A 27,282-nucleotide genomic window follows, 5' to 3' on the forward strand; every position below is an offset into this window, starting at 1 on the left:
GATCACTGATGACATCTCATTTGACATCAATGACCACATCACTGATGATATCATTCATGTGACAATACAATGCATCTCCTCACGTTTTAATATAACCTCTGTTTCACCCAGTGTTAAATACAGAGTATAATTTTTGAAACCATTGACACACCAATACTAGTTACTACATACGTACTCACTGATTCCTACGTCTACACACACATTCACTCATTCACCCATACAATCATTCATACATACAATCACTCATCTTTACAACACTATCATATGCACTCATACACCTATACAGACACTTACACTCTGCCACTCATCCATGGAGTTACTCACACACCTAGTCAGTCCTGTAAAGAATCAATCACACTTCCATTTTCTTGTCTATACAGTTAAACATAGAGCACCTTACATTTTCAAACATATACTAACACATACTTACTTTCTTATACAATCATTGATACAAGTATACATTGATCTGCACAGAGTCACACACCTCCCAGCCAGCCACACACACACTCAGTCTCCTATACAAATACTTGGACAATCAATCAATAACCCATATAGTTAATCATATAGCTACTGATCAACACATGCAGCAGTTTACAGAACAACAGACATAATGATGCACAAATTAAGACAGTTTAGTCACTAACCCATGCACTCAGTGAGACACATTTAATCCCTCACTCATACATTCAGTCATGCACCTACTAAATCCTTCGTCCAGACACTTATACATCTACTCATTCTTCAATATGTAAAACATATTTAAACTTTACAGAAACACACAGTCACTGGATGATGTCATCAGTGATCTCATCAGTGATGTCATTTGAGATGTCATCAGTGATGTCACTGACCATGTCATGAATGATGTAATATGTGACATGATCAGCAGTGGATTGCGGGTGCGCGATATATAGTTAGTGCAACTAACTATATATGGAATTTCAATAGTTTTGTGTGAGTAAAATAAGGTTTTTTAAATGCTAATTCCTAACTATATATGGTGTATAACCTATGGTTTTTTCAGTGAATATATATATATATATATATATTACCTACTGGCGGTATATGTTTTTTTTGTTTTTACATTTTTTAAATGAGACCAATGTATTTTATTATGCATTTGCTGCTGGAAATCTGTATTTTTTTAATTTTAATATTGATATGTTTTATGTGTAGTATACTTTTTATGCCTTCATTGTGATGGAGAAATAAAGTTATTCTGACTGACTGAATCATGGCTGTTCCTCCACTAGCGACGGCTAGATTCCCTGGCTCTTTATATGCATTCAGTAACCTTTGTTGTAGGCAGGGACGGCTTTAGCACTGGTGGCACCTTGTGTGACAATCTTTGTTGGCTCCCTAACGATCTCCTTCTCTACAAATTCCCTCACCATCACCCTCCAACAGTGTCTCTCATCTCTTAATAGTCCCTCTCTCACATGCATTTTATTTGTTTCATAGTGATACCCGTTCCAGTATAGGGTGTCAGGGTGCTTTATCTCACACAGTGTGAGAAATTGGGTTGGTGGTTGATGCTCTTGTGCATTTAGTAACATTTGTTATAGGCAGGGCTGACTGTAGTACTGGTGGTGTACAATGTAACAATCATTGTTAGGGCCCAAATTAACTCCTTTTCTACTGATTTACTCACCACCACCCTCCAACAATGTTCTACATCTCTTCATAGTCCCTCTCTCACATGCATTTCATTTGTTTCATACACAGGCGGCTCTTCCGTTAAGGGAGAGGGGCATAACCCCACTGCTTTTCATCAGTGCAAAGAAGGAAAAGTACAATGATAACAACACAATGTTATCATCATTTAATTTTTCCGTGATGAAGCAGATTTGAGGCGGGTCTTGGCTGTCATCAAAGCCCACAGGGGGAGGAAATATGTGCACAAAAGTGCGCATGACTGTTTGGCCAACCATCTTGGGCCAGCAACCCAGTCATGCTCACTTAGCATGTTCTCCACTGGTTTGTGATTCACAGCCTGGCTGGAGAACATGCACAGGTTCCCACTGCCTGTCTGAGCACCGAACTATGGAGTTTACACCAATCACGACGTTGCTGTCATGGTGACATCAGCATTGTGAATGGCTTAGGGGAGCATGTGTGCTTCCTGACTGCGGAAGAGAAGTGAACGAGAGATGACAATGCAAGAGAGAAGGCAAGTGGGATTTAATGTTTTAGACTCCTCCGCCCTGCCACCCTCGTTCAGTACCAGCCGCCACTGCTTTTATAGTCAGTGCAGTGTGTCTGAGCTCTTAATATCACACACACTTTGTGAGAATTTGGGTTGTTGGCTGATCACTAGAGTTAACTTGACAGTTTTACTGCAGCTTGAAAATTGATGGACACAAAATAAACTCTACAGCAGGTGCTTTCAACCCCATAAAGGTTTCAAAACACAGGTCCTCCAGAGCTCGGAGCCCAGTGCAGTGGCATCACCCTAAAGCTGTTCCTGGTTGTAGAGAAGGTGAAATGGCAGCCTTCCAGTTGTGGGATCTGATTGGCAATACGTGTTTTGGTCGGAAATCATAGAGTGCAAAAATAAACGTTTCCATAACTTGCAATGACAACATGCACATTTATTGTACTTGTATTCACTCTTGTTGAGGCACTAGTAACCAAAGTCAAAAACTGTTTTATATCTAGGCAAAAAAACTGCGTTTCTTGTGGATTTTTCTGCATCATTTATTTGGTTTTTAGATAGATGGGAATGGTTGCGTCCTTTATCTGTTCTGCTTACATGTTGTTATTTAGGGGGGAAGGAACAGAGGGGCATATTACCAAGGGCATTATCGTCGCATTAGCAGGACTTTTTTCCGCTAATGCAGAGATAATTTTATTGCCCTATTACCAAGCTGTCGCTAACACCAGTTAGTGACAGCTTGTAGGCGATAGCGGGCATTTAGGGGCCCACTTTGCATGTCAGCGATAATTATCGCTAATGACATGCAAAGTGGGCGTGCCAAGATGTTAGCGACTGAAAACAGTCGCTAACATCTCTAACTCCTATTAACAACTTTTGGAAATATTCGCGCTAAGCGCGAATATCTCCAAAAGCTAACACCTGCTAAAAGCAGTTCTTAGCCATGTTATCCAATGGAAGGTGGATAACATGGCTAAGAGCATTGTCACGATAATGCATGAATATCGCTGATTTTTCAGCGATATTCATGCATTTCGCAGGATTTTTACCGCTTTTGAGATAAACCTTGATAATATCAAGGTATCTCAGCGTTAAAAATCCTCGGTGCTCGGCGATATTTATTTCCCGCTAACCAAGCAATAGCGATAATTATCGCTATTGCTTGGTAATATGCCCCAGAGTTTTTTGCACCAGTTGTTTTACTTTTCTGAGAGTGAAAATAGCTTAATTTACTGTGATTTCTTAGTTTCTATGTCCAGGTGAAAATCTCTATTTTGTTGTAGGATTTTTTTTTTTTACAGTCATTCATGTTGTTTTGCTTATCCTTGTGCCATAATTAACTTTTGCTGAAGGCTGAATTTGATTGGATATAGTCAGAAGGATGAGCAGGACCAGACGAGAGCTTTTGGAATGGAATCATAGCAATAGCTCCCGCCTTTACTAGGTTTACATTTACATTAATGGTTCTTAGTAATGGTATATATCCCCACAAACCTTTTTTTGGCCCTCGTAAAAACGAAATTTATGGAAGCAATACTGTTTTTGTGCTTTGATTTATTTTCTTTCATGGGTGGAAAATATTATTGATTTTTTGACTGGTTCTAGATTAATTGCTTTTTAAGGTCATGAGAAATCCTGCATTTTGGGTGTGAACATTGTTTTCCTGCATCGATTTATTTACTTCTGGAAGTGCGGGTGTCCATTTTTTAACAGCTTGCGTATAACTAACGTACAAATTCAAGCCTGTTAAAAGGCAATCCGTTGTTCTCTCGAGCCAGCAAAACGCCTTCTCACAAAAAAAGTACAATCTATGGCGCAGAAAGATAATACATCAAATTATCAAACTACCAAGCCTGTATTTGTTAAGTGAAATCCACTTTCCATTACGCACGCATCAACACACCTCTACACTTACAATTAGATGTTGATTGTATTTGCTGACTGAAACTTACAAGTTAAAATGAAACAACATTTATTTTAGCACTTTGACTGCCACAGTGAAAATCGTACAATTTAAATAAGTGGGCTAGTTGCTTCTGTGCTACCATTTTTATTACTGTTACCGCACTCTTAGTTGCTCAGCAGGAGGTTCCACTGCAAATATTTGTTTTATAGGACGATCATGAATAACTTGGAAGCAAACACGTATAATTTTTAGCTTTAGCCATGCCTAATCAGTGGTTTAACACTGCAGCGGAATCAGAAAGACAAGCAGATAAAAAGTAGAAGAAACGTGAAAGAAACAATAACAATCACTCACTTACTCATTTCAAGTGCTCGTTAAAATCCTAATTTGGACACAAACTGGAGTTATCACCCAAATCAGGATTCTTCATTTTGCTATTTCCCCTGAACACATTTCACCAGGAACTATTTTGCAACAATTGCTGATGAATCATTGGAAAGAGGTAACATCTATGCTAACGGACGTGCAAACTCTGATGTTTGCATGCGAATTCATCCCGACCTGCAGAACTAAGAATGATAAAGTAACTCGTATGCAGTTGGATACTACAGCCACCTGTGTCATGAATTACCTCCCGGCCCCTCCAGTGCTCGTCCCATTCCTAACAAAGTGTAGATGTCCATGTCCATCTCTACGACAGAAAATTTGCTGGCCCTTACCTTTGCTGTAGTCTTCTTGGATGTCTTGTCGGGCTGCAGGGCTGTCCTCGATGTCCTGTTCTGCGGTCTCCTGGCCTGCCGGGCTTGCTGGGATCTGTGTTGCTGGGCGACCGGTCCTTTATGGCTGGGACGCTGGTTTTTCCAGTCTGTTCCGGGTTGAAGGCTGTGTCTTCCTGTGGATGGCCCAGTCAGGGGTACATGCTGCTACCTCGGGCCTGTGCTTGTGGTGTCCCTTGGCATTCCTGGATGCCGGTTGGAACTGCATTTCGGCCTTTTCTCCCTTGACGCTGTGTGGTCGCCTAGGGATGCTGGTTGCTCCTGGCTCTTTGCTCAGCGCTTGTTGGTAGATGGCGTCTGGGCTGGTGGTTTGGGGTCACTCAGTGTGTGGTGGTGTCTGACTGCCCCCTTGGTGAGTACCGCGTAGTGGTTTCTTTTCCATGCTATACTGCATTCCTGTGCTATTTGCTGCTTGTTCTCTGCCTCTTTTTGTTGGTCAGCCTGTGCCGCTCTGCGGCAGGTGGGGCAACACCGGACACAGTGCTGTCCGTCTGGGGTTACCTGCTTGGCAGCTTTGCCCTTTGTGCACCCTCAGTCCCTAGGGGGTCGTGTCCAGGGTTGTCCTGGAAGATTGGGTCTGTTCTTCGATTGTACTGTCTCGGTGTACTCCGGTGGTGCTTTTCCTCTAGTGCACTGTCTCCTTCTGGTGGCGTGCTATTTTCCTGGGTGTTCCCTTCGACGCCCTATGGCCATTCCGCGCTATAGGCTCCTGGTCTTGTCTGTTGTGCGGTGTTCGCTTGGGTCGGGCATGGTGGGCTTCTGGGAGGGTGACCGCCTGTGCTTGCAGGGTGCTGTGGGTTTCACAGTTTGTTTTCTGGCCTGCGGCCTTTCCTCCCTGATGACGCCTCGTCTGTTCTCAGTCCATGAGCAGGTTTGGGCCTGGTTTGTGCCGGGTTGGATTCTGGCCTGGACATATGGCCGGGATACCCGTCACCCCCTCCCAACACAATCCCCAAGAATGGGAAGACGGAAACGGTTCTTGAGCTTTTGGAAGGCGGTGAGGGAGTTACCCTCACCAGCCGTATTTATTAAAATATGAAACAAAAATTAAAACATTAAATTAACAGTTTCATACCATGTACAATTTCATTTACACATTACGATGCATTTCTCAAACTTCAAATTGTACATCCTAACATTACGGGCCAACGGCAAGGTCGTAACCGGTGTCAGATCCCTAATACCATAACTCCCCCCCTCACTTGTGAGGGGCGGGCGCACAGAGGACTGTACCTCTGTGCCAACTTCCAATTTCCCTTGTCTTAACGGGGGCCCCATATTTACTCGGCGCCATCTTGGTGGTCGTCCGAGGACTCGTGTGAGGTGTCTAGAAGGTAGCGTAGACCCCCCTCCCACCCCACACTGCTTACCACATCCGCCGTCGCGGATGTCCTGGCCCCGGGAAATTCCCAGGAGGGGCCCGTAGCCCCTCCTCCCCAGGGAGGGGCCGATGACCGCCTTCCCTTTCGGCGTCCCCATCCTTAGAGGGTACCGCCTCCCCGTGTGAGGGGCCAATGGCCGCCTCCCCCCGGGCGCTCCCATCCATAATGGGTGGCGCCCCACCTCTAGGGATCTTCCAATTACTGCTCACCGATCATGACCTTACCACCCGACCAAAAAATAAATACGACAGTTTTTTAAACTAAAGAGAATAACAGTTATACTGGGCATTTTAAAAACATAAACCTCCAATTATGCCATAACAGTTCTTACACTTAGCTGTGCTACTTCGTCTAGAAAGAACAACCATTTTATTGTCATATCACGACCATCCCAACATATTCGAAACAACCTGAGAAGAGATAATATCCTCGTTAATTGACTTTATTGCAATACAAATCGCTGTCATCAGGGGCTGGTGGGTGGGTCAAAATTGGCTCCTTGTTCCGTCTCGGGCTCACGATCAACGAGGAGGTGCAGCTTCCAAGCACAGGAACAAGAGGATGCTTCCTTGGAATGATGCTCCTTTTATCCTTCTTTGGGAGGGCGTGGACCTTCCCCCAAACGCCTCCGGGGCGGTTCGAACGGTGTAGGTGTCTAGGACAACCCCTCTTGGGCGGGGAAAGGCGCGCCCTGGCTACGCCACTACGGGCATACCAGCCAAGCCACGCCTCCCGCCCAAAACGGTTTCCCGGGGGGATCGGGGTACTCCACCATACGTTCGGGGGGACCGAGTGGTCGCCCCTTTCCATATGGCCGGGATACCCGTCACCCCCTCCCAACACAATCCCCAAGAATGGGAAGACGGAAACGGTTCTTGAGCTTTTGGAAGGCGGTGAGGGAGTTACCCTCACCGGCCGTATTTATTAAAATATGAAACAAAAATTAAAACATTAAATTAACAGTTTCATACCATGTACAATTTCATTTACACATTACGATGCATTTCTCAAACTTCAAATTGTACATCCTAACATTATGGGCCAACGGCAAGGTCGTAACCGGTGTCAGACCCCTAATACCATAACTCCCCCCCTCACTTGTGAGGGGCGGGCGCACAGAGGACTGTACCTCTGTGCCAACTTCCAATTTCCCTTGTCTTAACGGGGGCCCCATATTTACTCGGCGCCATCTTGGTGGTCGTCCGAGGACTCGTGTGAGGTGTCTAGAAGGTAGCGTAGACCCCCCTCCCACCCCACACTGCTTACCACATCCGCCGTCGCGGATGTCCTGGCCCCGGGAAATTCCCAGGAGGGGCCCGTAGCCCCTCCTCCCCAGGGAGGGGCCGATGACCGCCTTCCCTTTCGGCGTCCCCATCCTTAGAGGGTACCGCCTCCCCGTGTGAGGGGCCAATGGCCGCCTCCCCCCGGGCGCTCCCATCCATAATGGGTGGCGCCCCACCTCTAGGGATCTTCCAATTACTGCTCACCGATCATGACCTTACCGCCACAGGCCGGATAGTTGACCGGCTATCCGGACCCCCCAAAAAAACTCCTACTATAGGTCATGGCTACACAAACTTTTTAACCAAGCTATGAATTCCCCTATGAGTAAGACATTTCCCTCCCGGGACAAATGGACTCCATCTTCCAGATACATATGGTCCCCCCGGATACATCCATGTGGCACACAATGCAATTTTCCTGTGCGAAACAATCTCCCTAGTTTGCTATTAACCTTCTTTACCGAGTGATTTAAAGCTGACACAGAGAGGGCCCCCCGCCACACCTTCCGCGGAATCATGTGTGACCATGCGATCGTGCACCCCGTAACCCTTCTTGCCAACCAGCTTACCGAGGCCAAGATTAACTCAAGAAGTACTCGTCGACCAATGGTCACCAAATCATTGCCCCCAAGATGTACTATGATTACAGACGGCGGTGACCTTGTCCGCCCTAACAAACCCTCCATAAAACCTTGAAACTGGTCAATACAGAGCCCGCCCCTTCCGTGGAAGGTCACCCTGTACCCGTATTCCCCCGCAACGTGAATCATGTCACCTGCTTTGAATACATCCGCGGCGCGCCTCACGTATGAGTGGCCAACGACCCACACCACTCTTTCCTCAGCCGGTGATCTTTGACCGCTGGTCCCCAGGTGTCGGGTCAACTGCACCGACCGCCCCGCAAGGCCTGCTCGTGCGACTGAAAAATCAAACAGAAAACAAGAAGCGTGAGTGCATGACATAGGCTTCACAACATGTGCAACCGCACATACCTTTTATAGCAATTCGAGGACCAACGCCCCAATTGTTTCACTTTTTCAACACTCAGACCCCTGGCTGTAGCCTCTGTAGCAGCCCCTATCCGGAAGGAATGGGTCCCAAAATCGCTCTGGTCCAAGCCCGCTGCCGCAATTGCCATTGTTAACACCCTCTGAAACTGAAACCTCGTCAGTGGGGTGGCGTCGGTGTGTCTCAACAAACTCCCCCCCCATGATGCCGCCCTCTGCGCTAAATACTCCTCCACGCATTTTACCGGGCACATGGGAGACTCCGGGATCCGCTGGACTACCACACTGTCCCCGATAGCTGCCTGATCGGTCTTGGAACTGGCTATTGTGACCACCATTGTGTCACCCTTGATCTGAATGTGGTCTCGACCCAGGCCTCCCCCCGTATCCCGCTTATTCCTTGCTACCAGCTCGCTCACCCGCATAGCCCCATGGAATGCTAATGCAAAAGCGGCCCGGAACAGCACCGTCTCTGATTGAGATGAACAAGTCGCAGGGAGTACGGACATTAACAGGGACAACCTTGCCAGATCTATCGGGTGCCTTCCATCCACTCTACTGCCCTCAAGGCGTTGCCACCCACGCAGTGCCCTTTTTACGAGAAAGGATGATGTGGGGTCCTGGATGCCATGCGCCTGTGCCATGAAGGCAATGGCGGCCCTGTGCCTGTTGGCCGGTGCCAGTGATCGGCCTGCCTGATGTAGTGCTACCAGAAACTGCAGAACATACTCCTCTTGTCCCCAATGCTCCCCCCCCGTTGAACCCAAAAATGACCAATATGAACGGAACGCTCCTTCATATGCCTTCCTTGTCCTGGGTGCTAGACTCTCTCCCACGAGGTTTTGTAATCCGGGGCACCGAGAGACCAGAGAGCTTCGGGAAATGGTGCCGCCACCAAGTCCGCTGAGGGCAGAAAACCCCTGAAGGCCTGCATATGGGAACGAGAGAGTGCATCAGCTGCCTGGTTCAATACCCCCGGCACGTGTCGTGCCCTAAAGTGGACGTTTAGTCTCATACATAACAGTACAATTTCTTTCAGCAATCTCAAAATCCATTTGCAGCGTGCTGCCTGATTATTGATACATTCAACAACAGTCATATTATCCGACCAGAACACCACAGCTCGATCACAAAACCCCTCTGGCCATGTTTTCAAGGCCACCAGAATGGGGAACAGCTCAAGGAACCCGATGTTACCTGTGAGCCCACTATCGTGCCACCACGCCGGCCATGTTCGTGCCGACCATCTCTCACCAAAGATGGCGCCAAAACCCACACTCCCTGCCGAGTCAGTCCACAACCCCAGCTCCTCGGAGGAAGCTGATGGTTTGTTCCACACGACACGACCGTTGAAATCCACCAGAAATGCCAACCATATGCGCATATCCTGGCGAACCTCGGCTGACAGTCTTGTGCGGTGGTGTCCTTCCTTGAGGCCCACCATGGCTTGTGCGATAGAGCGGGAAAAGGGGCGGGCCATCGGTATCACTCTGAGGGCAAAGTTAAGCTGACCCACCACCTGTTGCAGCTGATGGAGAGTTACTTTTCTCTCGCCAATGCATACTTCCAGTGCGGCCTTAAACTTCATTACCTTCTCCTTGGGCAGACGGAAGCACCCCTCTACTGAATCAAGCTCAATTCCAAGAAACTCGAGAGAAGTAGATGGCCCCACTGTCTTGCCTGTTGCCAACGGCACACCAAAACTTTTCATGAGATTACAGAATTCCATCAAAGCCTGTTCACATTCCGTGCCCCAGGCCGCCCCCAGAAACAGAAAATCATCAAGGTAGTGCATTACCTGCGTGAGGCCCGTGGCTCTAGTGAACACCCATTGCAAAAAAGTACTGAACATCTCAAAATAAGCACAAGAGATAGAGCAACCCATCGGCATACATTTATCCATGTAATAGCGACCTTGGAACACAAAACCTAAGAGACGCTGATCCTGTGGGTGTACCGGGAGCAACCGGAACGCTGACTCAATATCTGACTTAGCCATCAGCGCTCCGGGCCCCAGGCGATTCAACATGGCGACGGCCTCATCAAAGGATGCATACCGCACCGAACAAAGCCCCGGGTCAATCGCATCGTTCACCGAAAGACCCCTAGGAGCGGATAACTTATGGATTAACCGAAACTCACCAGGGTCCTTCTTGGGGACTACTCCCAACGGTGAACAAACCAAATTAACAACAGGTGGGTGCACATACGGTCCCGCAACCCGACCTCAGGCCACCTCTTTTGCAATTTTTGCCTGCACCACGCCGTATTTCGTTGCACAGATAGCTGATTTTTACACTGTGCTTCCCCCCTTAAACCCCCCGCCGGGATGCGGAAACCATATGAAAAACCATCTCGCAACACCCCAGCGGAGACATGGTCTGGGTATCGGTTCAGCCAAGGGATCAATGCCATGATGTCAACCGAAGTAGGTAACGGTGCCCCTCGGGCGATGTCAGACCTGTTTGGCCACCCCTCTACCTCCTGACTCACCATTCTTTGCTCTGCACGAAATCTCGGGATGTGAGGACTGTCCACACCCTGCACACTCATGCCTGAACTTGCATGTTCCTTGTGGCCTAGTGCACTTGCCTCTGTTAAAGCTCCAACACACCCCTTTTTTACCCGAGTTCCCATTATTCTTGTTGTGCTGATCCCCGTTGGCGCCTGCCCGAAAGGGCGCCGCCAAGTAATGGCGGGAAGGCTCTGCGCCATTCCCGCCAAAAGAAGACGACCTCGCCGTGTTCGGCATAACCTGCTTCTGCCAGGAAATGGAGTCGAAACAATCCCACGTCAGGGATGAGTCGTGCTCCTTGGCCTTACGAAATTTGTTATCATAACCCATCCATTGATTACCCTCATATGATTCAAAAAATTCCATAATACGTGTCTGGTAACAGGCCGATTCTGACAATACTTCAGGCCTACGTTCCCCCATGATTGCTGTAAACATTACGAACGCCCTGGCCCAATTAGCGATTGTTTCCTCCACCCTGAAACCCGCCATTTTTGCACGCCATACACTCGGATGCAACAACTCCTTCTGATTTTTAACGTGCTCTATCTCATAGTGATCGGTCAACAGCGAAAACATGTTCACATATTTATCGGCCCAAATCCTCTCTTTCACATCCATCGGGATATGCTGAACAACTTTTTCCCTCCTAGAGGGTAACGACCCCTCCCCCGCTATCGGCACCGGCTGCTTACCAGAACCAGGAGCTATATCTGTTGCAGCTGTTGTTCCAACGACCGGTGCCGGTTTATCCGAGGGAACCTGCGGGGAAACAAGAGGACAAGGTGCCTTCGCAGCATCTCTCGATTGCCGCAACTGCTTCATTATCAACCTGGCCTCTGCCATCGTGTCTCCTGGTGCCAGAGCACTCTCGTTGCTCTTGCCTAACCATGCTGCCAACTGAGCGGCCAGTTCGGGAGGCATATCCCCCTCGCTCACGGGCGTAACTACCACAGGAATCGGCTGTCCCGCGTTCGGGATAGGAACTGGGGCCCCCACTGGACCGACCGGGCTCGCCGGAGGTGACTCGGGAACCGGGGCCTCCCCTCCTGCTGCCCTACTCCTGACCCTTTTACCTCTCCCGGCAGGGACTATTCCCGGCAATGCTGGCCCGATGGTCTTCTTTGGTCTCCCCGTGCCATTCATTGCCGCCATCTGCTTTTTCATGTCCGCCATATCCTTCACCAGCGTGCGAAGCAGCTGCTCAGTCCCAACTTTCTTTCCGACTTTCTTGCCAGGCATCGTATCGCGGATATCCAAATCGAGGTCCTGGATCCAAAGTTTCGGACTCACTGAAAGAGAAACACAAAAATTACAAGGTCTCAAAATTGGCTCCTTGTTCCATCTCGGGCTCACGATCAACGAGGAGGTGCAGCTACCAAGCACAGGAACAAGAGGATGCTTCCTTGGAATGATGCTCCTTTTATCCTTCTTTGGGAGGGTGTGGACCTTCCCCCAAATGCCTCCGGGGCGGTTCGAACGGTGTAGGTGTCTAGGACAACCCCTCTTGGGCGGGGAAAGGCGCGCCCCGGCTACGCCACTACGGGCATACCAGCCAAGCCACGCCTCCCGCCCAAAACGGTTTCCCGGGGGGATCGGGGTACTCCACCATACGTTCGGGGGGACCGAGTGGTCGCCCCTTTCCATTCTGGTTGCTGTGCGCTCCTCGGTTCCTTCCTGGGATGTTTGCCTAACCCCTGCACGGGGGTGCCCTGCTTCTCCTTGGACCCTTCCTTTGGATTGCTGTGGCTGTTGGCCTTTGTGTGTCCTGTTGGTCGGTGTGTGGGGCTTTCACTCTCTTTTTGTTGGGGGTATTCTGGTTTCCCCTCTCTGGGGATGGCCGCTCGGTCAGGCGGTGGGTTGGCTGTTCCCCTGCCCCGGTGGTGGTTGTCCTGTTAGGGTTGCCTTCTTGTTCTGGGGCCCAGTCGTTTGGGGTTCCCTGCGTCCCGGTTGCTGAGTTTTGCATTTCTGCCTGTTGCCTGGGATGGCGGTTTGTGGGGCTGCTGCCCCTGGTGTTTTTTTTTTCCTTTTGATTTTTCTTGCTCCTCTGTGGCTGGGTCGCTTCTTGCCTCCTGCGTTTGCCTCTGCGGTTCTTGGGTTGGCCGGTGTTCGGTCTTCCTTTTTTTCCTTCCGGTCCCTCTCCCCTCATTGGGCTGTGAGCCTTAGGGTTCTCGGGGTGCCTCTCCTTTGGTTTTGGTGGTGCCTGGGGTCTTCTGTTCTGTTGTTGGGGCCTGGGCTTTGCCTCTGTTGGGTTTTGGCTTTGCTGCCCATGTATTAGGCCTCTCTTTGCCTCGATGGAAGGGTTGCAGGTGCCTCCTCTGTTGTGTCTGGATTTTGTCTGTGGGGCATCGGTCGGTTCAATGTCACTCTGGTGCCTTGTTTTGGTGGGGGTCTTTTGGCTTCCTGGTGGTCAGTGGTCGGTGGTCCTGTGCCTGGGGTTCCTGGGTCCTGGGCTGGCCTTCTGTCCTTTTCCCATGGCCCCTTTGTGCCTGGCTGTTGTGCTGGGTTGTTGTCTTGGTTGACATATGTGGGCCGCAGCGGTCCATCCCTTTCTTCCTGCTGCTTCTCCTCCCTGTGTGGCCGGCCTCTCCTTCCAGCCTCTCGGCATGCCAATTGGGGGCCTCCTGTCTGGCTGGCCTGTCTGTTTGGCCTGCTGGTGTCTTGGGTCTTTTTAGGGGTGCCTGCAGGGTTGGGCGGTGGACCTTCCTGTCTTTCCCTCCTGTTTTTGCCCTTCGAGGCAGACAGAGGGAAGCGGTCCGATTGCTTTACTTCTAAACTAAGGAAATCTTTACTACCGATGAGGAGTATATTGTTTTCCAGGGATCCCCTGCATTCGCAACAAGAAAAACACTAACTGCTGATTTCTCATCTAATCCAGAAAACACAGAAAAGAGCCATTGTGCTATTTTCAAATTGGATTGCTAGGCTCGCGCCCTCACTAGGGAACCCGGCTGGGTTTCCAAGTGAGTACCTTTCCTTTCACTACAAACACGGGTTGCACACACCAGTCTATATAGCCCAGCGATTCTATGATCAGATGTCCCTAATACTATAGGTCATGAAGAGACCCTACATCCAGAATAGGATTGAAACGCCGTCGACAGTAAAGAAGAAAGCGAACCACTGAAATTACACTCTATGATTGTATAGGGGTATATATATATATATCTGTAAAAAGTTGAAAACTGGTTGCTTTTCCTAAAAACAAATGTGTTTGAAACCTTGTAAATATTGTTACACAACGTCACCTATATATTTTCTTACGTTCATATTTCACTTGGGACACCTTACACAACTGTAAAAATTCTTTTTCATGTGTAGATATTTGAGCAACTGTCTATAATTGATTACTTAATACAACTATTGAACTAAATATTCAGTGTATGTGGTTCTCTCTTTCGGACTATAACCTATAACCCCTGACTATTGCGATTTCGCAATTTCTTTCAAATCAATATTATGTATAAAATTCCACAGGAACCGCTGTTTTTCTTAAAATACTTAATCACCCTAAGTTCCATAATCCATAGTGAGTAGGGTTCTCTTGTCTTCTTTTTCCATCGTTCTGCAGGTAAGGCATAATATTTCCTTGTAGGAGGATCCAGAGGCAGTCTTTGCCTACCTTTATCAATGATGTCTTTCAGTTAGTAACTGAGCTAAAGTCCGATGTACTTTTCTTAACTGAGATAGATCTGCACGGAAAGGTGGATGAATGGCCATTACTTTTTACTCGTCTTATCAATGCAGTACATTCCCCATCAAAAAATTTAGTCAAATGGAAGGTAAATGGTTTTCTCTAAACATTTCACCTAATATTTCTTTTTCAGGCTTACTTGTTTAGCACCCACGAGGAGCGTGTGAGGAGTTTCTGAACTCTATAAGAGAAATCCTTGGTAATTCTCTGTGTGAAATTCGAAACTTATCAGTCCTGGCTGATGTTAAGATAGACAACTCAAATGACTCCTTCTCTGGACGTTTGGTGGAGATACTGGCAGCCTTAAACCTCCAACACTTTATAATGTCCCCAACTTATAAGGCTGGCCGCACTATTGATTTGGTGTTCCCTGGCCTTGATCTGACCATAGTAGGGCCTTGCAGGTCGAATCACCATTTTATTTAATTTAAAGTTTGATGATAGTGAGAAATCCTACTGAATGGTCTAAGGCAAGGATGGCTGACAGTAGGTAACCAACCAATAAAAATGATTTGCCCTTGGGGAATTCTTATCCTGTATTTTAGGGACTCCCAGTTGAGGCCTGTCTAGTTGGATCTCTTGCCCTGCTAATCAAGCAGCACCTCTTCGAGTTATTCACTCTTCTCATAGTGCCAGATCATCGTCCTGGTTTTTTCTCAACCTTACTCAAGATAAATAACACTATAAATAGTTGGCCTGTGAGATATAGTCTGGAAGACAGACTTATTTAGAAATGGGCTTTAAAAGATTATCGCAGAAAGATCAAGAGAGCGCAAGCTGATTTTTTTGCAACCAGAATTAGAAAGGCAGACAGTTCAGTGCATAAAATGTTTAAGATTGTGTGACAGTTTTTCAATCCCTTAGCTGGATTCCTGCCTTCCAAGAGCTTTGCCACAAGCTAGCCACTATTTTTGTCAATAAAACTGAGAATATTCAAGGTTATGGACCTGATTTAGATATTGGCAGGACAACTGCCATCCCACTGTGGAGGCGGTTCCAAGTACTCGATCAAGCCTACCGCTGTCCACCCACCATATTCAGATGTTGCGGCAATACACATTAGACCTCTGTGGATGCGGTCGTATATACTGGCTAACAGTACTCCTTTGCCTTGAGGGCTGCGGGATTCTGTCAAGCCAATCTAGATTTTCCTGTTGTGCTGGCAGTGTCCTGGATGAGGAGTCCTAATAGAGTGAGGCCAAGCTGAGTTATCACCTTTTTTTTGTTTCCACCAACCGGAGTATGGCAGTGTGGCCGCCATATTTGGCTTGACAGAAAGGCACATCATATTCGGCTCGGCAGTCTTTTTGGCAGGTCTCTCTCCGACAGTTACTTCAGGCTGTGGTGCCATTGAAATGGACGAGGATCTATGGCAAAGGTGCCGGGACCGTGGTGGTCTTTCGCCAATTGACCTGGCAACATCTAAATAGGGTTAGCTGAGCGCCAAGTCGGCGGACTGGAATACCATCAGAAAAGAAATACAGGGCCCGATCCAACAAGATGTAAATCAGGCCCTTTGTTTTCAATAGGGATTTGGTCTCACCTTCTCGGTACAATGGTCTCATGATAAATGCCATATGCACTCTATCCATCTTCAACCAGATTTTGCTGGTATTATCATTGAAAGCTATTCTACGCTGTTAGTCAGGTATTCCTCTGGACCCACGTCCTTGATGTGTTGTTTCACATGCAATTAATGTACTTTATCTGTTTTTTAACTATATTTCTAATTCTTCTCTGGTTTGGTACCCTCATGCTGGAAACAGGCAGCATGTATCCCTGTACTTAGAATCTGGAAGTGGGTCTGACCAATTTGGATCAGTGGAACAGCCTTGAGTTGGATCCAATAATTTTTACATGACAGAGTACAATCTGTCTTTTTGTGTCTTAAGGGCCTGATTTAGATCCTGCCAGAGAGGTTACTTTGTTTCAATTGTGATGGATATATTCATCTGCTGAAATATAACTCCCATAGGATATAATGGGATTTATATTTCAGTGGATGGGATATCCATCATTGTTGTGACGTACAAAACTGCCTAAATCAGGCCCTAAGTTTGACACCCCCTCGTTGAGCCCTATATTGTTTAACATGTATGTATCGCAATTAGCTCACATTATTGAACAATTTGGCATCAAGGTGATTTCATATGCTGATGATACCCTGCATATTTTGTCTTTTGGGAAGCAGGTCCAGGTTGATCCAAACTTCTTCAAGAGATGTTTGCTGGAGGTCATAAATGAGATGAATGAGAACTGTTTGAAGTACAATGCATCTAAGACAAAGATTCTCTGTTGTGGTCTCTCTGCTGCTGAATGGTCCAATCACTGGTGGTCATTGACATTGGGCCCCCCACCTTCTACAGTGGTGAGGAATGTAGGTGTTCTGTTTGGTAATACTCTTTCTTTTGCCCAACAGATATCTTTGGTGTTGGGGTCTTGCTTTGCCTTGCTAGGAGCTATGAAGAACACATATCACTTTGTTCCCCTAACACCATTGTGCATGTGTTAATCATCTCCAGATTAGACTATGCCAATACACTCTGTTTTACTTGTCCATCCTATCTGTTAAATGTAAAAAGAACAATTGATGGACAGAATGCAGAACAATGTCATATATTCACCCCATTTTTCCATTAAATTAGATTGACGAGATTTTTTGAGGATATGGACTATACAGAAGAAATTAACATCTCAGGACTCAAACCCAAATCCACATTCACCCCCATATCAGTCAGGTTGATAAATAATGTATGTATTTGAACAAATAGTAGAGGCCAAAATACGCAATGTTTGGGAATACCAACCTCCCAATACTCATAATATTAGTAAACAACAAAAAGGAGATATCTTGAGCCTCAAAAACGATTTGAATATAACGATCAAACCTGCAGACAAGGGGGGTGGGGTGGTAATTTATGACACCTCCAATTATGAAAAAAGGGTTCAGAAACTCCTTAATGTGCAGGCTCATTACCAGAAAGTCTCTATGAACAATTGGACTACCCTCAGCAGAGAAATGACTAATCTAATCTCATATCAGCAGCCAAAGACAATGAATGGATCTCAGAAAAGGAATATAGGTTTCTAAATAATGAAAGAGCCATCATCCCTGCGTTGTATGGATTACCAAAAATCCATAAGGATATCAATAACCCACCACTTAGACCAATTGTCAGCTGCATTAATTTCCCACTTGAAACATTAGGTCAAAATGTAGACAGTTTTTTAAAACCACTGGTTCAGAGGCAAAAATCATACATTAAGGATTTGGCACATATGATAAATACCATAGAAGGCCATAGCTTTAATAATCAAACATAATTGCTGGACACCCTTGATATTGAGGATTTGCTATCAAACATACCCCAGGATACAACACTAAATGTCATCAGCAGCATCCTGGAGCGCATGTCCATTTCATCTTGGCATGTGCTGGCCTGGTATTAAAACATAATTTGTTTCTGTTAAAGAAGACCTCTACCTCCAACTTAAGGGGATCAGCACGGAGTCCACTTGCACCTGGCCTGTCTCTATGTGGGGCAAGTTGAGGATATCCACATCTTCAATGAGAATGTAATTAAATGGAGCAGGTTCATTGACGACATCCTCTTTATTTGGGAAGGCACCATTGACCTTTTGGAGGAATTTTTAGAATGGTTGAATCTAGGTCATGTGAATCTTAAATTCACATCAGAGTACAGTAAACAAAGTGTACATTTTTTGGGCTTAAAAATTAAGGATATTAATGGTAAATTAGAAGTGGAGATATTTTCAAAACCCACTGGCAAGAACACCTTATTACACTATTTGAGTTTTCATCCTAAGTCACAGAAAGACAACATTCTATTTGGGCAGTTCCTTTAATTACGAATGCATATGCATACGTGCCTGCGCATGCGCATTCCTTGCAAAAATATGCGCATGCACAGGCGTGCGCGCATGTGCAGATAACCGTGATATGGCGAGGAAGAGAAGAATGACAGGCTGGGGACGCCGCAGTCAAGGTAAGTCTTTAATATTTTACCTTTAATGTTGTATTATTTAATTCTTACTAGTGGGGGAGGCTGGTGGCGGAGTGGAGCGGAGTTCCGCTCTGCCAGCTCCACCCACGGTTATCCCCAACACCTCTACCTCCATTGCCAGTGAGACATGGTGCAGCTTGGCAATGGTATAAGGGCAACATTGGACCAGCACACTCAATTCTTGCCTACCCACCACCACCAAAGGCACAGAACAATCGGTGGACATCTTCGCCAACTAGGTCACTGCAAGCTATGATGAAGTTGCGCCTAAGTAACCCACCAACCCCAAAAATTAGCTCAACTCCCCAACTTGTTCACGGCAGAACTGAAAACCCAGAAAAGTGACTGCAGACAGAAAGATAGTAGATGGCGCACCAGTAAGACCCTCAAGGACCAAAAACACTTCAAAGATCAACTGAGACCAAAACCTCAAGAAACACCTGAAGAAAACCTCCCTACACACCCACATCAAGGACAGATCCAACAATAGCAAGGAACTTTTCAACATAGTCAAGGAGTTTCCTAACCCCTTGGCAACTGAAAACAACATCACACCCTCTCAAGCTCTCTGCAACACCCTCTCAGACTTTTTTACAATAAAATCAACACCATCAACAAGACGTTGTACCCCAAACCTCCTTCAAGGACAGCATCAACCAAACACATCATGTGTGCTGATGCACACCCACACCAGCTCACCTCCTGGAACACCCTCACTGAGAAGGAAATACATCCTATATGAGATCTGTCCACCTTGAAACCCCAGCATATCCCTCCCCACACCATACATTCTAACTCGGCAATCAACCAATCAGCAAAGAACTCAACAAGTTCCTCAAACCCTCAATCACCATGGCCCCCTTCCGGCAGAAATGGTGAAATACCGACTTGAAGCCACTGCTGAAGAAGACATCCACGGAACCAGGAGAACCTAAGAACTACTGGCCCATCTTCCTGCTCCCTTTCCCAGCAACGTCATCAGGAAAGCCATTAACATCCAGCTCACTAGACATCTGGAGAACCACAACTTTCTAAACCACTCCCAATCTGGCTACAGAGCAAACCACAGCACTGAGACCGCCCCAGTCGCAGCCACAGACAACATCAGAATGCTGTTAGACCACAGCAAAACAGCAACCCTCATCCTCCTTGACCTCAGAGCAGCTATCCCTACTGTACCCCGGATCACTGACATAATATCGATGTCATAAATATCGATGTTGCAAAATATCAATTAAAAAATATAGAATACCAAAATATCGACTTCCTATCTCCAAACAAGTAAGTACAAAAATATCGAATCAAAAATATCGATGTAAAATATAGTTAGTCAAAATATCGAATTTTTAAAATATCTTAAAAGTAATGTAAAAGTAATGAAATAATAAATATAATTAACTTAAACATACTTGAAATACTTAAATAAACTTAAAATTAATAAATAATTAATGTAAGTTCAAATAAAACAACATACACATTGATTTATTAATATATATATATATATATATATTAACATAATATTAATAAAAAATAAAAAATATTTTTACCGTAAGATAGCGGAAAGGGTAACATTTATTATCCCCACTCCAGAGAGTGCAACAGTAGGGAAAGCGTTGGATAGCGGGATGGTAAAAATTACTATTCCCACTCCAGTGAGTGCAAAAGTAGGGAAAGTGTTGGATAGCGTAGTGGTAAAATTACTATTCCCACTCCAGAGAGTGCAACAGTAGGGAAAGCGTTGGATAGCGGGAGGGTAAAAATTACTATTCCCACTCCAGAGAGTGCAACAGTAGGGAAAACGTTGGATAGCGTAGGGTTCAAAATTACTATTCCCACTCCAGAAAGTGCAACAGTAGGGAAAGCGTTGGATAGCGGGAAGGTAAAAATTACTATTCCCACTCCAGTGAGTGCAACAGTAGGGAAAGCGTTGGATAGCTTAGGGGTAAAAATTACTATTCCCACTCCAGAGAGTGCAACAGTAGGGAAAGCGTTGGATAGCGTAGGGGTCAAAATTACTATTCCCACTCCAGAGAATGCAACAGTAGGAAAAGCGTTGGATAGCGTAGGGGTAAAAATTACTAGTCCCACTCCAGATATTGCAACAGTAGGGAAAGCGTTGAATAGCGTAGAGGTAAAAATTACTATTCCCACTCCAGAGAGTGCAAAAGTAGGTAAGGCGCTGGACAGCGGGAGGGTAACAAATAATATTCCCACTCCAGTGAGTACAACAGTAGGGAAAGCGTTGGATAGTGTAGGGGTCAAAATTACTATTCCCACACCGGAGAGTGCAACAGTAGGGAAAACGTTAGATAGCGTAGCTTTAAAAAATACTATTCCCACTCCAGAGAGTGCAACAGTAGGGAAAGCGTTGGATAGCGGGCGGGTAAAAATTACTATTCCCACTCCATTGAGTGCAACAGTAGGGAAAGCGTTGGATAGCTTAGGGGTAAAAATTACTATTCCCACTCCAGAGAGTGCAACAGTAGGGAAAGCGCTGGATAGGGTAGGGGTAACAATTATTATTCCCACTCCACAGAGTGCAACAGTAGGGAAAGCGTTGGATAGCGTAGGGGTAAAAATTACTATTCCCACTCCAGGGAGGGCAACAGTAGGGAAAGCGTTGGATAGCGGCAGTGTACAAATTACTATTCCCACTCCAAAGAGTGCAACTGTAGGGAAAGCATTGGATAGCGTAGGGGGAAAAATTACTATTCCCACTTCAGTGAGTCTATCAGTAGGGAAAGTGTTGGATAGGGAGAAGGTAAAAATTACTATTCCCACTCCAGATAGTGCAACAGTACAGAAAGGATTGGATAGCGTAGGGGTAAAAATTACTATTCCCACTCCAGAGAGTGCAACAGTAGGGAAAGCGTTAGATAGCCGGAGGGTAAAAATTACTATTCCCACTCCAGGGAGTGCAACAGTAGGGAAAGCGTTGGATAGCGTAGCGGTAAAAATTACTATTCCCACTCCAGTAAGTGCAACAGTAGGGAAAGTAAATACTTCATATATGATTAAAAATAAATTAAATATTAATACCAATTACAAATTAATTAAAATTAATTACCAATTTAATATATCATAATAATTCAACAATTAAAGATAATTAAAAAAAAGTACTAAAAAACAATTACCTATTAATACAAATTACTTACCAATAACAATTAATTAATTAACAATTGAAAAATAATTAACAATTAATTCAAAATAAATACCAATAAATAAATTAAAATATTTAATAAATTATAATTAAATTACTTCCCACCCTATTCCCCTATAAACCCACAACCTGCTACAGAAAATAAATAAATACAATTAACATAATTATCAATTAATCAATTAATAAAAAATGATTACCAATTATATTTTAATTAATGACCAATTAAAAATTAATTAACAATTAATTCGAAATAAATAACAATAATTAAATTAAGATATTTAATTAATTATATTTAAATTACTTCCCACCCTATTCCCCTATAAATCCACAACCCGCTCCAGAATTATATTACGTAAAAATTATTATTATCAATTAACCAATTATTAAAAGTTAATTACCAATTATATTTTAATTACTTACTAAGTAAAAATTAATTAACAATTTATTCAAAATAAATTCCAATAAATAAATGAAAATATTTAATTAATTATATTTAAATTACTTCCCACCCTATTCCCCTATAAACCCTTAACCCGCTCCAGAATTATATTACCCAAAAATTAAAAAAAAAAATATTAACTTACTTACCTAAAATTCGATTTTTTTTGTTGTCTATATTCTGTCCATCGATATTTATGTTGTCTATATTCTGTCCATTCGATATTCTGTCCATTCTATATTTTGGATTCGATATTACTGCTATTCTATTTGATATTTTTGTAATCTATATTCGGTCCATTCAATATTTTGCCCATTCTATATTTTTAACTCGATATTTTGCCCATTCTATATTTTGTACTCGATATAATGACTGTATACCCTGTACCCAACCACACATTGCTTAACATACTTCACCAGTATGAAATTCAAGAAGCAGCCCTCCAGTGGATTGCATCCTACATCACAGGAAGAAAGCAGAGGTCATCCTCTCTACCTACTCCTAGCTCACTAACAGCAACAGCTGCGGTGTACCTTAAGGCTCATCCCTCAGCCCAACCCTCTTCAATGTATACATGACACCCTTGGCCAACATCACCAACATCATCAAGAGCAACAGACTCAAAATCATCTTCTATGCCAACCACACCAAGCTCATCCTGTTCGTGACGAACGACCACCAAGAACAAGTTCCAAAGATGCATGAAAGACATGGCTACCTGGATGAACAGCACCTGTCTCAAACTCAACACTAACACAACAGAAGCATTAATCAACGGGAAATGAGGATACCCTCTGGAACAGTGAAGGGTGGCCACTTGGGCTGGGCTCAACCCCCAAAGCCTGCAACCTCGGCCTCATCCTTGACAGCCAGCTATACATTAAGAAGTAGGTCAGAGCTGTCTCCACCTCTTGCTTCCTAACCCTCTGAATGTTCAGGAAGGTCATCAGATGGCTCCTACCCAACAACAGGCAAACAGTCACACAAGCTCTCCTCACCAGGAGACTAGACTACGACAACACCCTCTACATAGGAATCACTGCCCAACTCATAACGAAACTCCATACCATCAAGTACACCGTAGTAAAACTCATGCTTGACCTCCCAAGATGGAGGCACATCACCCCTCACCTCAGGAAACTCCACTGGCTACCAGTTAAGAAGAGATGTCAGTTGAATCTGCTCACCCATTCTTACAAGGCACTACACAACAAAGGACTGGCGTATCCCAACAATCGAATGAATTTCCAGCAACCTACTAGGAAACTCCGTTCCAAATCCCTCTCTCTGGCAGCCACCTGACGTATCCGCCGGACAAACTGATTGATTGATTGATTGAAAGAGCTTCATTGGTTAACCATAAAAAAGCACATTACTTATAAAGTGCTAGCCTCAGTACATTGATCTTTTCAGCAGATGCCCCCAAATATATTTGTAGTAGGCTTAGTCTTTTCCAACCTGGTATGATATGAACATGCCCTAATCCCAAAAGGCTCTTGGTTCTGCCTGAAAACTAAAGGTGGTCAATGTTTCTCTGTGCTGGCATTAAAGGCTCTAAATAAGCAACTTTTGACTTTGCAACATCCTAAGAATGAATGCATGTTTGGGTCTTAATAAAAGATTTGGATTTTAGAAATTAATTTATTTGACCTCACTGTTAGTTCCCTCTGGTGTCTCTAGCATTGGGATGCCTTTTGGCAGCTGTGCCCTCTATAAATTCAGTGATTGATTGATTAATCACTGCATTCTCTCTGATAATATAGTAAGAGTGACATTTATTACATTCAAAAGCATACAAAAGGCGTCCTGCTTTTCATATCACTAACCATGTGTCAAAAGGGAACAATTCCAGTGCATGCTATTGAAATTAGGGGTTCATTCAAAGAACCAGGACCTCCCACCATGTGAGGGATAGCATGGGTTTGCTTTGATCATAAAAGGGTTGGGAATGGTGATGTGCTTTAATGACCATGAAAGGTAATCTATTGATGACACCATTAGGAAAAAGAGATTTTAGCATGACAAATGAATTAGTGTATATGGACTTGTGGATCACTGCTTAGACAACACTTCCCTCATTGCCCACTGGCTGATTTTGGCATCCTAAAAAATTACTTCCAAGGAACAACTGTTGTCTGGGTTGAATCTCTAGGTCTTGCAATACCTGATGCCATCACTGCTCAGTCATGGGATGTGCATAAACTCTGTTAAACTATGATCAACCATACTTATTAGATTTCCAATTTTTTAATAATTTTGGGTGTTTTTTATAATTTCGTATCTGTTATTACCCTCAACCATTTAGTTGTTAGTTTAGTGTGTGCCTAATCAATAAAATGTTCAAGATCTTTCTGATCCTGTCAAGCATAGAGGGGTAAGATTAGTGCCCCTTGCAAAAGACTACCTTTACTTTTAGGTGCTACATTGTTTGATTCTGGTAGAGCTCAGGCATCGTTCATATCAGGACTGGCACCTCTTTTCACTATACTTAACAACCAGTATTCCTGCTACAGTCAGATTATATTACCAAAAGCATTACATTTTCTTGTGAGTTTAGATTCAGTCTCTGGGGAATGCTGAGCCTGGGAGCTATATCTTCATCACGAGTGCTTGCACTCTGAAGTAACAGGAACATATAATGTGCCTTTCTATCACATGAAGGCCACATCCTGTGTACAAGCCACAAACTGTGCACAAGGCACACTGTGCAGGCACAAAGGGAATGTACAATGGGTTTTCGAGGATCCAGACAGGGTACATCATGGGGTCGATTCCGAACCGGTAAAATCCCCGTCCGTACGAATCGTATCCGGAGCCGTTTCCGTACGACTCGTACGGACGCCGTACGACCGGACGATTCCGATCCCGATCGGCCGACCAGGGTGCCATTCGTACGGTACACGTCGATTCGTACGGAAAAGCGCACGATCACCTACACACCGTACGGCGCGTACCCCCATGATCGCAGGGGTATGCGCCGTACCCCTGCGATCATGCCGGGTACGTGCCGTACACCCAGCGTACATGGGGTACGTGCCGTACACCCACCGTACATGGGGTACGGTGCGTACCCCATGTACGCTGGGTGTACGGCACGTACCCCGCATGATCGCAGGGGTACGGCGCGTACCCCTGCGATCATGGGGGGTACGTCCCATACCTGGGGGGGGCCGTTCCGTACCTGTTTCGGCGCGAACTCTGCGTTTACGACTGTTTTCAGCTCCCGTAGGAAAAGGGTCGTACGGTGCGTACCCGACACGAATCGTACTTGCTGGGTCGTAAAAACCAGCCGCGAACCGTAGTGATGTCACGTACAGTGGGTTCCGAGTGAGACTCGTACAGAGATTTGAGTTGTACGGAGTCCTGTACGACTCGTACGGAGTTCGGCTCCTGGTACGAATCGTACTTCGTCGTACGCACGGGACGTTTACGGGTACGATTCGTACCGGGATAAAACGCTCCGTACGACGATTCGGAGTGCATTTTACCGGATCGGAATCGACCCCCATGTGTCCAGAAGCTGCTATGTACAGCTGAAAGTGAAGTAAAAGAACTGGTTGCTTGCTAAAAGCCACCTGTAACTTCCAGGTCCCCTACATAGCCAAGTTCAGGCACTGGATATTTTAAGAGCTTGTGATTGGCACCCAGGCCCTGCTGCAAAAGGAAAATATCAGCCATTGAAACCAGTATCTGCTGCCCACAACCAAAGTACAAACACAATGGCTCCTTTCGCCAGTTTGCATGAAGGACACAGCATGTGTGCCAGCTGTAGCAGCCAAAGGTCACCTTCAGAAGCACTTGGAGTTATTCATTTGGTCAGGGTATAGCTCATGTCCACAATCTGCACAGTCCACATAGAATGTGAAGACAAAGTGGGTTCTAGGATCACTGAGCTTTCCTACAGTGCTAGTGATTTAGTTCCCTTTCATTTACTTGAAAGCAATTTGGTAATGTAAAATTATGAACAATGGCCAAAAATGTTAATAAGGATGGACCCCAGATGAGCATAACCATGGATATGGTATGTTAGCTAACAAAAAAATCTTTCTCACATTGCAAGAAGTCCTTAATGTGATAGATTTCAAAACCTTAGTAGTTCCCCTCAGTCGTATTTTGCACTTTCCTGACGGTGAGGTGGTAAGCTAGTCTGAGGCATCAAATCATCCATGCAGAGGCTGGTAACGGTTATTGATTTCTCCAAACACTTATTTGGGCACATTATCTTTGCAAGCAATCTTGCCACCTGAAGAACTTTCTCAGTTCCTAAACATGCGAACATGGTTCAGGATTTAGGACATCTTCCAAAGTAGTATTGCCTGATGCCTAGATTTCGCCAAGACAAAATCATTATCTTGTAAAATGTCTTGCTTGTTGGAAGATGAAAAAGTTGATACCCTATCTGTCATTGCAGAATGCTAAGTTCTGCTACCCATTCCACCTGTTAGGCAATTTAAACAGATCCTTTTTCGAAAAAAGCCTTTTGACATTGACTGAAGATACATCACCGAAAACATTATGGACGTTTGAGGTCCTTATCAACCTTTTTGGAGCAAGGGCTAATCCTAAGCAGGGCATTATCATTTTTCAGCTTAGATCAGGTGAAAAAATGCATAGAACATTCCGTTTGACTAAGGCAAAAATACATATTGCTCATTTTGTGAAATGAATCACGCTATACCTCACAGCAATGGAGTAGCCAGGAAAATAAATACCCCCACTATGAGCCCTATGAAATTAAATAACAGAGTAATATAAGCGATCCCAAATTTTACAATGAATGTTAGTGAGAATTGTTTACCAAAGACGAATTTGCAAAGAATCGTTCACAATACTGCTTTTTATAGCATGGTTTTTAAGGAATTTGGACAAAAACTGCATTTACCTGTATTACATTTTTTATTTCTTTTGTTTTATTCTTTTTTCATGGTGTCATTCTTCGT

Source organism: Lissotriton helveticus, chromosome 8 (genome assembly GCF_964261635.1).
Source record: "Lissotriton helveticus chromosome 8, aLisHel1.1, whole genome shotgun sequence".
Lineage (NCBI taxonomy): Eukaryota > Metazoa > Chordata > Amphibia > Caudata > Salamandridae > Lissotriton > Lissotriton helveticus.